The sequence below is a fragment of the Chelonia mydas genome, chromosome 3 (genome assembly GCF_015237465.2).
Source record: "Chelonia mydas isolate rCheMyd1 chromosome 3, rCheMyd1.pri.v2, whole genome shotgun sequence".
Taxonomy (NCBI): domain Eukaryota; kingdom Metazoa; phylum Chordata; order Testudines; family Cheloniidae; genus Chelonia; species Chelonia mydas.
The window spans coordinates 51,407,976-51,420,634 of record NC_057851.1 but is presented as its reverse complement, the minus strand read 5'-3'; the positions used below and the strand labels follow the sequence as shown (position 1 = coordinate 51,420,634).

General features: G+C 41.9%; 1 long non-coding RNA gene across 1 annotated transcript in view; it reads right to left on the bottom strand.

The window, feature by feature from the left end:
- Positions 1–10,050, bottom strand: part of LOC122465333 — a 30,553-nt gene extending 20,503 nt beyond the window's left edge. The window contains exons 1-2 of the long non-coding RNA XR_006290082.1: positions 10,040–10,050; positions 8,066–8,070 (exon numbers count right to left, since the gene is read on the bottom strand). This is a non-coding gene — a long non-coding RNA (uncharacterized LOC122465333). The remainder of the gene's footprint in view (positions 1–8,065; positions 8,071–10,039) is intronic.
- Between the last annotated feature and the right edge of the window lie 2,609 nt (positions 10,051–12,659).

The window sequence follows — 12,659 nt, the reverse complement described above, 5'->3', positions numbered from 1 at the left end:
GCCCCATAGGCCATCTCCTGGTAGGATTCTTATGCGGGTCATAGCGGCTGCAATGCTCAGCACTGATGCAAATCAGGAATTTGAACTTGGCTCTCCAGTCTCCCAGGAGATTGCCCTAACCACAGGGCTAAACATTACAGTATGTGCGGTGTATGACACTCCCTCCTCCTTTGGTGTCTTTGTACAAGCTTAGGTATGCTCAGAATACACTTACAGGATCATAGAATCATAGAATCATAGAATATCAGGGTTGGAAGGGACCCCAGAAGGTCATCTAGTCCAACCCCCTGCTCGAAGCAGGACCAATTCCCAGTTAAATCATCCCAGTTAAATCATCAGGCCCTGCAGGCAAAATAGATGTGGGGAGAATGCCTCGTATGATGATCCCATTGGGGCAGATGTGAGATAGGCATCTGCCAGTCTAGAACTGAGGACACTGTGTGTTTGGTCACTGGCAGAACATAGGCACCTAAGGGATATTAGTGGTGGCATGGATGTTAGGGTTAGGCAGCAGATGAGCAGCAGCTTTATGAATGGCAATGTCCAACTTAGGCATGCAAAATGGCAGTTATATGTCTAGGTCCTTTTGTGGATGTAGCCCCTAGGAACTTTAGGCACCTAAAGTGGTTGGGTAGCTGCTGAGCAGAGGTTCTGTGAATGCCAGTGGTGCCTAAATGTTGTTTAGAACTAAATGTTGAGGCATCCATTTTGATAGTTTTCCTTCACACAGGGAATAAAATATACCAGGTGTGTGTTTGTGTGCGCACACACATGCACGTGTGGGTGGGAGAGGAGAGGGGAAATCAAAGAAAATATAGGTAGTTTGTAAAGTCAGAATGTGAGTCTGACCCACTGACATAGCAGTAGCATCCCTCAAAGCACTTATAAATATAATGTTACAACCTAGCGGAACCCAGGTAGCCCCCATGTCCACAGGTAGATAAAGGTTCTATTTACTACAAATATTTCTTTACTTTAAAATCTTAGCGATTCATATAAAGAAAATTTTTATGGCAAGCCAGGTTCTTTACTAGAAGAGATAAAGGAATCAAATTTAAACTACTATTAATTATCTTTATTCTAGAGCAGTGGTTCCCAAACTTGTTCGCCACTTGTATAGGGAAAGCCCCTGGCGGGCTGGGCCAGTTTGTTTACCTGCCGCGTCCACAGGTTCGGCCGATCACAGCTCCCAGTGGCCATGGTTCGCTGCTCCAAGCCAATGGGAACTGCTGGAAGTTGCGCGGGCCGAGGGACGTACTGGACAAAAAACGGTGTGGGCTGAGGGACAAAAAAGCGGCACGGGCCGAGGGACGTACTGGACAAAAAGTGGCGCGGGCCGAGGGACAAAAAACAGTTGTGTTTTAGGACACTTTGTGGAGATGGATCTATTCTGCTTTACTTACCGTGCTGCTCAGCCCTACTGAAAACTAACTCAGCAAGTGAAAGAGATGAATAGTTGTTTGAGGGGAAAGAACCATAGGAGAGACAGGTAGTCTTCCAGGGAAAGTTTGCAGAATAAAGGCAAACCCTTAAAATGGGGCAAGACCATATTGCCTGTGTGCATTATGTGGGACAATGTTGCGGTAAGTTAGCAAGAAATTGATTAGAGTTCTTTGAGAGGGTCACCAAGCATGTGCATAAGAGTGATCCAGCTGAAACAGTGTACTTGGATTTTCAGAAAAAAATGATAATGTCCCTCACCAGAAGCTCTTAATGACACTAAGTAGTCATGGGATGAGAGGGAAGGTCCCATGGATTAGTAACTAGTTAAAAGACAGGAAACAAAGCGTAGGAATAGATAGTTTTCACAACAGAGAGAGGTAAACAATGGGGTGACCCAAAGATCTGTATTGGGACTTGAGCTATTCAACATATTCATAAATAATAAGGAAAAGGGAGTGAACAGTGAACTGGCAAAGTTTGCAGATGATACAAAATTATTCAAAATAGTTAAATCCAAAGCTGATGAGAAGAGGTAGAGGGAGAAACTTACAAAACTGGGTGACTGAGCAACAAAACAGTAGATGAAATTCAACATCGATAGGTGCAAAGTAATGCATATTGGAAAAAAATAATCCCCAATACACCTATGCAATGATGGATCCTAATTACCACCCAAGAAGGAGACCTTGGGTCACCATGCATAGTTCTCTGAAAACTTCAGCTCAGTGTGCTGCAGTGGTCAAAAATGCCAGCAGCATGTTCGGAACTGTTAGGAAACAGATATAAATTAAGTCAGATAATATCATAATACCATGATATAAATCCGTGGTTCTCCTACACCTGGGGTACTGTGTCCAGTTTGCCTTGACCCATCTAAAAAAGGATAGAGTGGAACTGTTAAAGGTTCAAAGAAGGGCAACAAAGATGATCAAAAGATGTAACAGCTTCCATATGCAGAAAGACTAAAAATAGTAGGGTTTTTCAGCTTAAAAAAAGAGACAACTAAGGGGGGATATGAGAGCAGTCTATAACATAATGTGTAGTGTATAAAAAATGAATAGAGTAGCATTATTTTCCCTTTCCCATAATAAAAAATCCAGGTGTCATCCAATGAAATTAATAGGCAGCAGATTTAATACAAACAAGGAAAGTGCTGTTTCACACAAGACAATTAACCATGGAACTCATTGCTATGGGAAGTTGTGATGGCCAAAAGTATAACTGGGTTCAAAAAAGGAATAGATAAGTTCATGGAGGATAGGCCCATCAATGGCTAATAGCCAAGATGGTCAGATATGCAATCCCATGCTCAGGGCAACCCTAAACCTCTGACTTCCAGAATTCAGCAGCAGAAGACGGGGTGCATCACTCCATCTGCCCTCTTCTGTACACTCCACCTGAAGGTCTGGTATTGGGGTAGATGGAACATTGGTCTGACACAGTATGACAGTTCTTATTTTCTTATGTATGTTGTTGGTTTTAGCCTACAGAGAAGAAAAGGGCCTTTCGTTGGAAACAACTGACAAAGATCTTCCTTTAAACTCAACTGGTAAAATTTTGAAGCTGCGGGATCACATTCTAATCCAAATGTGGAGATTTACGCATCTGGTTTTGCTGTTCTTCTTACTTTTTCAGTTTGAAGAAAACAGGTCAAATGCTTGCTGAGTACAGGCCATTGAAATTAACCTGACAACAAAGATGCCTGAAGGAGATATATTGTAGTTAAACTATGAAATGGTATTCCAATATAAGCCTTGTCTTCACACTTCCTACACCGCTGTATGGGGAACAAAGCACTTGTAGCTACTTTTAACCATTTGTGATGATTAACTTTACTAAATAAAATAAAACTGTAGTGTACACTGAATGTAAAGTTAGTTCATTAAATAACTGAACCATTATGGATGCTTTAAAATGACACTAATTCAATTTGACTTAGTATGCTACTTCTTGGGAGGTACCCTCTCCCGATTGAAAAAATCACCTGATTTTTAATATTTCAAATCTTACTAACAATTAGATCTACTGAAACAGGATATTTAAAAATATTTAAAACCACTTATTTATTAAACATTGTTCTGGTGAGTGATGCAACTTTTAAGTATCTCCATAGCCCCACATGCACTGTTGTATTAATTTAGATTAAATATATGGGCTAAAGGTGTTAACATAATACAGGCACTGTCCAACACTAAACAGTGTTAAACAAGGTTCAGGATTTGCTATACAGAGACCTCAGCCTATTCTGCACCATTAAAAATATTTTTAACCTTGATTAAAGATAAAGTAAAGAAGGAAAAACAGTTAAAGATTTTGAAATGTGAAGTTTTAAATATGGCTTTCATTTGAACAATGTCCCTTGTTTTCTTTCCCTTTAGCAGGAGAGAGTTTTTAGAAGGAAACCCCCCAGTTACAGTCTCATAGATGATATCTAAGATGGTAATAACTATTCATTAGGGGAAAAGAAGAAGTTAGCTGAGATGGGCTGGAACTGTTGTTGTTGAAGTCAGAGATAGTGATGTCACTGAGTCCTTCTCTCTGGCCTATCTGGTCAGGATATCTCTCAGGGTCAGGATGAAGATGGTTGGGGGGTTCCAGGAGATGGGAGTGGGAGATAGGCTGCACGCAGCCAATATGCTCAAGTTCACAGCAGTAGCCAATTTTTCTCCTTAAAGTTTTTCTTTAAGGATCCCAAAAGGGAATGGGGAGTGGGATATCCCATTCCCCTCATTATTCTGTCTACCAGTTGGGCCTAGTTTCTGATACAGCAGATTCACTGATTTCTGGTTCCACCCTTCTATTTATCAAGCATGATCTTAACAGTCCTTGAGTTATACCTTTGTTTGGACTAATTTATTGCTATAGGCTTTTGTGTCATCTTATGGTCTTTCATATACTTTTTAGAGTTGAGCTCACAGTTAAAGTAAATTTGTAAGCCCAATTATTACAACAGCATTTTCCAAGTCTATGCAGATAAGGAGTTGGAAAAGAGAATAGGATTCCCATGGAACTTTAGAGTTCCCCACAACAATAGACACTAGGAAGGGACACTAAGCTGGGCTGCCAGTCTCTTGCAAACCATGGCTCTAAAAGTAAGGACCAGTTAGAGGTAGACAAGGAATGTACAGAATGCTTGAGTTTGAATATTAGAGTTGGTTCAAAATTTTTGTTTGAAAAACTTTCAGTGAAAAATGTTTTCAGTTACAAAAACAAAGCCACTAAAAATATTAAAATAACTTTTCCACTGAAAGTTTTCACCCAGCATTTTTGGGTTTTTTTTGAAAGCCTGAAGACTTTTAAAGACAATATAAACTTTTCTCTTTTTGTCACAACTCTCCTTGGAAACAAACAAACAAACAAAAAGATGGCTGCATCAGAAAATATATCTATGTGTGGCTAACTGATTTTCAACATCACAGCAGTTGTATAAGCTGAAATGCATAAACAACAAAAATATTAAAATTGGGGGCAATTTTACTGTAAGTGGCAAATCTGTCATTTAGCCAAATGATTAAAGCATCCATAGAAGATACAGTGAACATAATATTTACGTACAGAGAGATGGTGTGGCTGATGATGATGGTAGTGTGAAAGCAGTGGGCCATCAGTTTCCATTTGTTTTGCTTTTCCCAAGCATTTGTCAAATTCATTTTAATTTGATGTGATTCTTCAAAGATCCATTTTAGCCACCTCAGTATAGCTGTTTACCACTACCAAGTTAGTTGCAGTGCATTGAACTCCAATATTGATAAATTTGTCTCTCACTAAGTCTGTTCAGTTAGATGACTAGAATACTTGGATCTCTTATTGTGTTACTACTTTTAATGTCCTCAACTATCCAACATGTATATAGAATATGTAATATCCCCCCAAAATAAAACCAAAAAAAATCCAATTACTCTAAAAGAACATTAAGGCAGGCAAAGTCAATCATTCAAATGTTAGGAAATGCCAAAATTAAGGTTGTCCATAAAACCGTATTTTTTCCCTCTTGTGCCTATGGATTACGATACAGTCTTTAATTACATAATCACATGCTACTATTTATACAGGACCCCTCCCTCATCCAGTGAATGAGGGACAATGATTATGAGTCTGACTAAGATTTGGGGGTGGGCCTCAGGCCTACTCTAAGCCACTTCTATATAAATTATTTACTTACCCTTGCATATGTGTCATTTGGTTCCCTTGTTCAGTTAGCCTTGAGCTTAGAAGACTTTGCATTTCCCAGGTAAGCATCTTAGAGGACCTACCTTTAAATCTTTTTCCTAATAATTTACATTTAGCTTCCAGGACTCCTCCTACAATTCTCTTAAAGATTGGTACTGACATACCAGAGCCACAAAGTTCTGAAAAGTTGTTTGTTTTTTTAATTACTTGCAAGCTGTAATTTTCTGTGAATGTATATTTCAATGATTCTTTTAGGAATGATGAAATTCAGATACAAAGATATTGTATTGCTTACATATTTAAGAAAATGCTTTCTTTCTTTCTTTCTTTCTTTCTTTCTTTCTTTCTTTCTTTCTTTCTTTCTTTCTTTCTTTCAGAATTATTTAGAGGGTTTTTTTTTAGGAAGAAGCAGCCCATTGTAAATCTAAATCAATCTTTTATCAGAGTTAAATTAAAATAGGATTTTCAATGTTATTTTTCCTCCTGACTTGAGATGAACTGTTGATTAACAACCTGTTTATTTAATATAGTACAAGCAAATACATTCTCTTCACCACTTTTGTCCAGAATGTTTGTCCTAAACTTCTGACCATCCAAAACCACAAGAATGTCACACAATAATGTTTGAATCTTGGTTCCTTTGTCTTGGACATGTAGTGAGACAGACAAGATGTAAGGGATATGGTTAAATAGTCTGCAACTTAATTAACTTAACTCATACGGAAACTAACCAGCAACGTTTTGTACCGTTCAGGTCATGAGTTCTTCTTTAATCATTTCTACCTGTTTGGCGGCTGCCATCATTCCCCTCGCCCCACCACAGCTAGTTTCAGACCATTGCTGGCTCCCTCAGCCCTCCTCTTGTAAAAGGAATAAGGGGCTGAAGAACCAGACATTAGAAGCCCCAATACCATTTTTCAGCTTCTTTGGAGGATGCCTTCCCCTATTCCAATAAGAGTAGTTGGGTCAAAAAAAAATAGGTTTCCAGAGGGAGCTTGATATATTTATGAATGCCAAGGTTCTCTGCAATAGCCAGGTACTGGATTCAGTGACACAGGAGATTCCTTCCAGTTCTATGTTCTTACATCTACTTCCAATTATGGTTTATAGGGAATTGGACTCAGGATGGAATGAGTACCTGCCCTGGACACCTGCCCAAGGAAATGCCAGTGTTTAGCTTTGACCACTTTCTCCACATCCCAAGCCTCGTTCACAGACAGTTAACAATTCCCTCCCCAGTACTGGCCAAAAATTATCTATGCTCCTCAGATATCAAATACGATATTTTTCATGGATAATTACCAATTTTCTGCTTCTAATCCGAATGTGAGGGGGGTCAGGCACAAGGGACAGAGTTTATACACTTTCTCCCAGGTGCAGAGTGACCAGTGGCTTATCTAAGCCCCACAGGTCCTCTCACTTGCTCAGCTGATGCCTTGCTTAGCTGATGCCTTGCCTCTCTCCCAGTGTCTGAGGACCCTTTTTTCCCCACCAGTCCAGACTAAGACCTTTGCAGTAATTACTTTCTCTCAGAGATATACCTGTTAATATGTGAAAGAGAAATAGCTAATCTAATGCTTACTCAGAGCCCAAATGAAAGGCTCCTTATAACTATTATCACTAATTGACATTTTGAGTGACCAGCGGAGACAGAGCCCCATTAGTCACCAGTGAAATGCTGTCAGAATTATCTTATTTTCTGTCCTTTAAAGCAGAGCTTTGCTCTTGTGTTTCACTGGACTTTTGTTAGTAAAATACTGCATGTAAATTTCATTGCATTGTCACTGATTTATCTATTTCAATTTTAAGATGGGTTAGAATAAGAAACAAGTTGCAGTCACTGAAAAAGTAAGTATTGATCCAGACATGATGGCCACAAAGGCAGACAGAGGAATGGATTTTAAGTGCAGGCCACAACTGTTTTAAACTTAACACAATGGAGGGGCACTACCCACCCTGTCACCCACACTCTCATATACCAAGCAGTTTAAGTGGCTCCTATCCAAAGGTCACAAATCTCCTACCATATAACCATTTTAGATTCCATAAATGCAGAAATACTGCTCTGGGTGGCAACTGTGCACCTGTTAATTCCAGTGTCTGCCTGAACATGTCCGTTGTTGCCTGAGGCATGAGCTCACTTACCTTGAAAGCACCAAAGAAGGCCACACTGAATGCTGCCTTAAATAAAATGGCCTCCATGCCCAAACTGCATAACCTGGGCAGAGTATTCAATAATCTTGTAAGAATTTCTATGGTTATGGCGTGCCTGACATCCATCCTGTTCCCATCACCTCTTGACCTGCCCTACAAGGGCTTCTGCACTATGAAATCTCTTCAACATCTGGGAAACTTGCTAGCTTATGCCAAAAGACTAGCCAGCTAGTCAACCTGATATAGTGAAGGCAAATAACACATGATGCACCATTTTTCTTACCACCAGATGGGCCACAGATGCTGGACCCAATTTCCCCATTTCCATGAACTCAGTAAGGCAGGCTCTATAGTTTGTACATCCTGAAGACAATTGTGTTCTTGACTAGTTATATGGCTGTGAGAAGTCAGGATTCCCCAGCTAGGTGGGGAATCACGTGTGGGTGGCAAATGGGGCAAGCTCCTGGAATCAGCCGTCCTGAAATCAAGACAGAGAGTTGGCCATTCCATTGCCTATAGCTGCAACATGCACTGCACAGAAAAGAATGTTAAACGACAGACAGTGCAATATGAAAGTCCTCCCTAGCCTCATTACCTGAACAGACTTAGCCACCTGTCTAATCACTATATGAACAATAGCCTTGTTGTCATACCAGAAACCAACCTTTTTAGTCCTGAATGTCTCTCCCCACATAGTCACTGCCACCAATATTGAAAAAAAACAATGTAATGTCTCTTGTGTAAGCGGGGGAATAGTCCCGCTATTGTGGGGAACTTTCCTGGCTTCTGCACTACCCCGGTGAAGTGGGCTAGCGAAAGAATCTGAGTCCTCGCTCCCACTTCCTTTACCCAGTGGCCTCCCTGTCCTTGAGGACTCCCCTTCCACTCTCCTGTCTGGCAGAGTCCTCGTAACCCCAACAAGGCTGGGCCCAGGATTCCTGGGGGGCTCGATCCCCAACCCTGCTGTGGTCACCTAGGACAGGGGCTAGGGTGTCCCCACTCCGGGGTACTCTCTCTGCACTGGGCACTTCTCTGACCCACTGACCATTACATACAATTTAAAGCAAATGCAAGTTATTTAATCAACAATTAATTTTAAAAAGAATAAGGAAAAATGGGAACGGTTAAAGGAAACACATCACCCCGCTCTGTGGCAGGGAACATCACAAACAGTGTCTCTGGAATGTCAGGCCAGTTCACAGTCTGTTCCTTGTAAGTCCCAGGCCTTCTTCTCAGGCCCTGGCTGTGCTGCAGGGATGCTCTGGGTTGGACACTTGCTCAGGCTCAAAGTGGTAGGACCCTTCTTCCCAGTGTCGCCCCCACCCTGTCGGGGTTACGATCCAAGCCTGGCCTGCAGAGCCTCTTGGCTGCGGTGTCTCCCTTGCTGGGCCTGCTGCCCAGGGTCCCCCTCGCTCTCCCCAGCTGCTCACCACACCCAGCTCCGGACTGCTCCAGCCCCAGCTCCACCACTCTGTCTCAGCACTGCTGCTGCTGCTCTGCCTCCAGCTCCTTGGGCTGCTTCTTTGGCCCCTCTGCCTCCTGTTGCTACAGCTCTGCTCCTAGAACAGGTCTGCTCTGCAGGCTGCTTCTGTGACTCTGCTCCCAGCACTGACCTGCTTTGTGGGCTGCTTTTCTGGCCCCTCTGGCTCTGGTTGCTGCAGCTCTGCTCCCAGGGGCAAGTCTGCTCTCTCTGGGCTGTGCCTCTAGCTTTGGGGCTGCAGCTCTGCTCCCAGGACAGGGTCTGCTCTCTCTGGGCTGTGCCTCTAGCTTTGGGGCTGCAGCTCTGCTCCCAGGACAGGGTCTGCTCTCTGGGCTGCTTTTCTGGTCCCTCTGGATCTGGCACAGCTCTGCTCCCACGCTTAGCTTGGGCCCCTGCTTTCTCCTTAGCTCGGCCCCACTCTGTCTGACCTAAGCAATTCCAGCTCACACGGAGGACGGGACCTCGCTGGCATCCTGACTCCGTGATTAGCCTGCCCGCCCCGTAATTCAGGCTGACTTGGAGCATTGGCCTCTCCCCATTGTTCCTGGGGCTGTCAGCCTCAGGGTCCTGATTCCCCATCGACCCTTCCCCCTTTTTAGTACTGGGAGCTAGCAACTAAAACACCCCCACTGAATGTTAGTAAGGGGGCAAGCGTCCCCTTACATTGGAATACCCTGAACCACCCAGTCCTCTTGCTGCCTCTGAGCAAACCACTCTCCTTGATAGTACATCCAAAGACCTACTCACCATGATGGATTGAATTGCACTTGAAACTTTCTCTGCAGCATCCACTCCGATCACCAAATTGAAATCTCATTAAATTGCTCAAGAAATGTTTCCAATGCCTCAAAATCTTCCTTAATTTCCCTGGCCACTGTAATGATGCGGTTTTTGCACTCCAAAGGTGGCTGCCACCAGATGGTCTTCATCTGTTCCAAAGTTCTGTTCCCATCTAGAATCTCTCTCCCCATGGTGTGACACTCCTAGGCCCACAGTGGCCTGGCAAAGCTGTGTAAAGGAATCCTTGCCTATCTCAGAGTTGGCCATTCCTAATGTGGCCGGCCTGAGGCTCTCCAGGGCATGAGAGGGGACACTGCCTCTACAGCTCCTGGCTGCTGCTGTACCCCTCCTTCCTCCAGCAGTGCCAACACCCCTGTAGCTGCAGAAGTAAGGGCTGCTGCAAAGCTAGCAGTCACAGCTGCCCGCTTCCCCAAGATCCCTTGTGCCTCTCTCTGGTAGGTTGAGACACGCCCCCCCCCCAGACACACACACAACATAGCAAAGAATTTGTTTGATGAAGAATTTGTTTTTCTATACTTTGCATTTAAAGGATCTAGAAAGGGAGAGGATTGTGCTGAAAGATATGTTTACATAGAATATTTTTTTAAAATCCTTTTCTGCATTTAAAACAAAACAAAAAAAAAAACCTAACTTTTTTTCCACTATGGGATTTGGTTTCTCTCCACTGTTCAGGATCTGATGCAAGCTCAGATCCTGGAAACTGAAATTATTCTTCCATTTGACATATATGATGAGATTTAGCTGGACCCTCAAAAATAGCACCTGTACTTTTGTGCCCACCCAATGAACTGTGGAAAGAAATAGGAGTATCTGTGTTTCTACCTACCAAATCTGAACCTTTAATTAGGTACTTATAGAAGCACAAAATCTCAAATTTGTGTCTGAATTTCCTCCTACACAGGGGAAATGGAATTAATAAGGGAATTATGTACCTTGAAGAAGTCAAACCTCAGACTCTTCAAAGGCTTGAGGAGCTGGAAAGGTAGAAGACAGTACTGAAAAAGATTGGTGTAAGCTTCTGTTTTCAGCATCTATAGGATTACTGTAGTTTATATGATTACTTCCCTACCCTTCATGAGACTTATTTCCTCCCCTTTCCAATACTGAAAGTTTTAAAAAACATCACTGCAAACTAGTAACAGATCATCTCCTCATGCTCACCTACACAATTTTATTTTCACACCCTTGAATCACCTTCAGTGATTTCTTTTCCCTTTGTCTTGACTGCTTAATAACATCTTCATCTGCATGAGATTGTGATTTAAGTAACAATTCTATTCAAGTGAAATGGGGACCAGTGTTCTTATTAAAGAGTTCTGAAGGGGCACTGGGTGTCTTATACATTTTATAATGTGATACAGAGATAGCCCTCTAACTCTTAGTTGCCACTTCAAATCCTTCTTATTTTGGTACTAATTTATTTTACTGTGATTTTTAAATTACTTATCCAGTGCTCTGAATGAGAATATATTAAAACAAATCTTATAAATAAACCAGTAGTAAATCATGAACTATCCTCATGCCAACACTTGACAAGGAGTACTAAATATAATTCCCCTTCAACACACCTATACTCCCCTAAACAACACCCTTCTCAACTAGCCTTGGACTTCTGCAGCTTGGCAAAAGGTCACCAGATTTAGGCTTTTTCAGACCAAGAGAAGACTCAAGTTCTAAAGTAGAGTGCCTTTCTTGAAAAAATGTTTTGCCTGATAGTCCTTCATGGTAAAACTAAGAATCTATTAGCTCATATCACTTCTCTGAACTCAGCCACATAGAATCAAATGAGGAGAGGAGGAATTTCACCATTTTATTAACATATGGCTATTTGATTGTGTGATAGTATCAGTCAGTTTCCTGTGAACAGATGATCTCTTCACAAAAGCCACATATGCTTATACGCTCTATGCTTCTTCCAAGAATTTACAAACATGAATTAACCCTCTGAGTTAGGTCAACACGCATGATTGTCTCCCCTTTTTTCTCCAGGGAAACAGAAAAGTTAAGGCCCACATTTTCAAAAGTGAGTTCTAATTTTGGGTGAGGCTATGGTTGTATGTCCAACTTGAGACAGGAGCAAGACAGATGCACATTGCAGGGCAATGTGGATGTCAAGAGTGTCCCAAGAGTTGAAAGTAAAAGGGCAGAGAGATAAGGACCTGGATGAGGGTTTCTCTGTCTGGACAGATCTTAGAAATGTTGAGAAATGAACACTATTTTTACTTTAAATAGATTTACAGATGCATTTTCATCTTTCACGCCAAGTTTCCTCCAACTCAGATTAGAAATGGCCAAGATATTAATCACAAGATAAATATTTATAAAATAATAGACAACTCAACTTCAACTATAGCAGTGCTAACACGGCCTCTAAACGTCAACTATTATTCTCACTTGGTATTAAATAACATACTTTTCATTTTGTGTATGGGCTTACAGATCATGATAAGCATATTTTTTCAAAAAAAAGGAAAAGTAGAAGAAATAGGAAATACATTGAGGGCTAAAGTGTGGTAGTGAAGTTTTAGGACCTGATCTTGCAAGTTGTTCCACAAGACCAGACTACTGCACCTGTGCAGAAGTCAGGTGCTCTGCCTGGGTGTAAGAGACC